This window comes from Egretta garzetta, unplaced genomic scaffold, assembly GCF_000687185.1.
Source record: "Egretta garzetta isolate BGI_Z169 unplaced genomic scaffold, ASM68718v1 scaffold38, whole genome shotgun sequence".
Classification (NCBI taxonomy): domain Eukaryota; kingdom Metazoa; phylum Chordata; class Aves; order Pelecaniformes; family Ardeidae; genus Egretta; species Egretta garzetta.
In genome coordinates, this window is record NW_009260667.1 from 1,664,039 (window position 1) to 1,666,806 (window position 2,768).

Here is a 2,768-nt window from a genome sequence, read left to right on the forward strand (position 1 = left end):
AGAAATAGCTCTTCATTTGACCTTGAAGATTACTGGAAGGCAAATAAATGATCAAGCCCTGTCAAGGATTCTTTGGTGAAAAGCTCTTTGTAATCAAGATTTGTAAACTGACTCAAATAACTTGGGTTGAACCAAACTGCAGCTTTTTAACAAGGAAACCTAATAATGTCACCTACATACAGGGATGTGGGTCCCTGCTTTCTATCATATGTATATCCTAAGGTTTTGCATTTAATTATTTTTCATATATTATATTTTTTACGTAACATTTTATTAAAGTAATTATTTTTGTTCTGGTCAGGAAAAAGCCTTTAACTCATCAGGTACCAGTGGTTTCAGACACATTTTAAGAGTTTCACCGTTTCCCTGTGTGACTGAGTCAGGTTTTCAATATTCACCCATGTGTCTGGGGAGAACAGAAGGTATGTACAGCCCTTTACCAGCGTGGAATACATTCCCTCCGTAGTGGTACTAGTTAACAAGCTATAGGGGGGAAGGACTATTCCCCAGCTCTCTCAAATCCTTCCAGGCAACTCCTTCCAAGGCTCTAAAGAGTCCTTCAACACTTACTTTTAGAAGACCTAAGGGTTCTAATTATAACCAGTTCTTCACCACTGACATGGATGATGAGGAGGAGAAAATGAGATCTCAGTGTGTTCCTTCTGTTTTTTATTCACCTGCAGCGAGTGTCAGAGAGATAACTGGCTTCTATTGATTGCATATGGCACCACTGTCTCAGGATACTAGGAAAAGGTTATATGAACAGCTGATTTGTGAAACAGATTTGTTCTAAATTTGGTGCTCATTTCTAGATTAAAGCCTCAGAACACAGATCTGCATGTACAAGCTCTCTGGAGTTACTACATTTATGTCAAGAATCAAGCCTGTGTAATGCTGGTGCTCAGGAAAAATTACGCAGTAGCTGGAGAGAAATAAAAACTCAACAGGAGAAAAGTGCATAATAACAGGAAAAAATGAAGACATAAAAAGGAATTGGTGGGTTTTGAGGTTAGGGGAATGGGGCTCTATGGCTAAACCCAGCTGGCCTGGAGGAAAAGAAAAATAGGATAAATAAAAATGCATAGGAAAGAAGCATTGCCAATTAAGTTTTGATATGATTTGGGCAAGAAAGTAGCAGTGTTTAATAAGAATCTAATTAAACTTGAGCGTATTAACTGGCAGAGGCAAAGATATGTAAAGGGGGAGTTCTTAAATAACTAGCACATATATTTTCTGTTCTCAACAATGTATTTTCTCCAAGGATAATTTCAAAATATGACACACTAATTCCAACAGTCCTCCCATTCCTGAACCAAATTTTCTTCCTTTTTTTTGAATCTCTGCATGTTTTAATAGCTTCAAAAATGTTGCAGAGGGATAGTTAAATTGTTCAGTATCTACACTTGCAGACAGTAGTTAGGAGAGATTTGCAAGCTGGGACAAAGAAAAACAAATTTGTGAATAAAGAAAGAAAAAATAGTAACAGAGATCAAAGTATGCTTCGGGGCAAGCTGTTCTCTATGACTGCAGCAGGTGCAGCAAGTGATGTAGCTTTGCTGTGCAATGAGGATAAGATAGGCTACTGTGCACAGTCCCAAAGGGCCTTGGCATATGAGTGTCACCTAAGCAGCACACGCTGCCTTGCCATAGCTGACAGGGGTTGGAAGAAGATAGTCTTCTGACAAACTTGAGGATGATGGGAGTGAGAGAGGCTTATGAAATTCCCTTGAGTTTTTCCTAAAGAAATAACGTCACCAAAGTGACTAGTCCAGCCCTTAGACCAGTGCTGTGGGTAGGCTGAACTACAGGATGCTTTGGGACGGTAAATTTCTCCTTCTGTCCTTTGCCTAGTGTTCAGCTGGGAAATTGCTCATTAGTGAGTGCTAATATTGGCTTAAGCTCCCAAGCTTCTCGTAATTCATATCCTCTGTCTAGAATATCCAAATGTGATTTCTGAGCCTTGGGCAGCTCATGAGCTATCGAAGTGAAGTTGCTCTGCTGCTGCTATGTCTTGTGGTGAGTTACGGGGCAGCGCTGACAATGAGCCTGTGTGGTGATCTGAACCCTCAGCCACTGGAGCAGTGTGGTGGGACAGACAGTCCTGAGCCACAGAAGGATTTGGCTGTCCATCTGACCCAGCCTCTGCTGGGAGAAGGAAGCAGTGGGACCTTGTGGACCTACTGTAACCACATATCTGTGGACGAGTGCTGAATGTCCCTCCTCTTCAGCTGTCATGGGGGTTGCTTTTTGCAATATGGACATTTTGGTATGTTGCTTGTAGGCTCTGAAAGATTATGCACATTGAATAATGTATATAATAGATGTTGCATTTGATTAAGAAGACCTCATGTGATATTGCCAAATTCAATTTTAGTTGCATTTATTTTGAAATTAAAATAATTTGAAAATGTTGGATGATTAGGAAAAGCAGGCTTTTGCATGTTATCCAAACAGAAAATGCCAGCACTTGGACATGTAGCCGCTCAGCTGCACAACTCACAGTTATGGGATCAGAGCAGTTCACAGACATATTTCAGAGTTTATAAATCCAAATTCCAACCACTGCCCTACTAGCGCTCTGGTCACAGTCACAGGACCGTATATGCCTCACCTACAGTTTTGGAGACAATATGATGCCAGTGCAGTTTCACACACCCTCAGCATCGGTGTCTGTTGGAGCCACAGGCTTTGACTGTGCTCCCTGTTCTGTGCAGGGTTGCACAGAACTGGGGGATCAGATATTCAGCTGCTCTTGATGCATTTTCCCT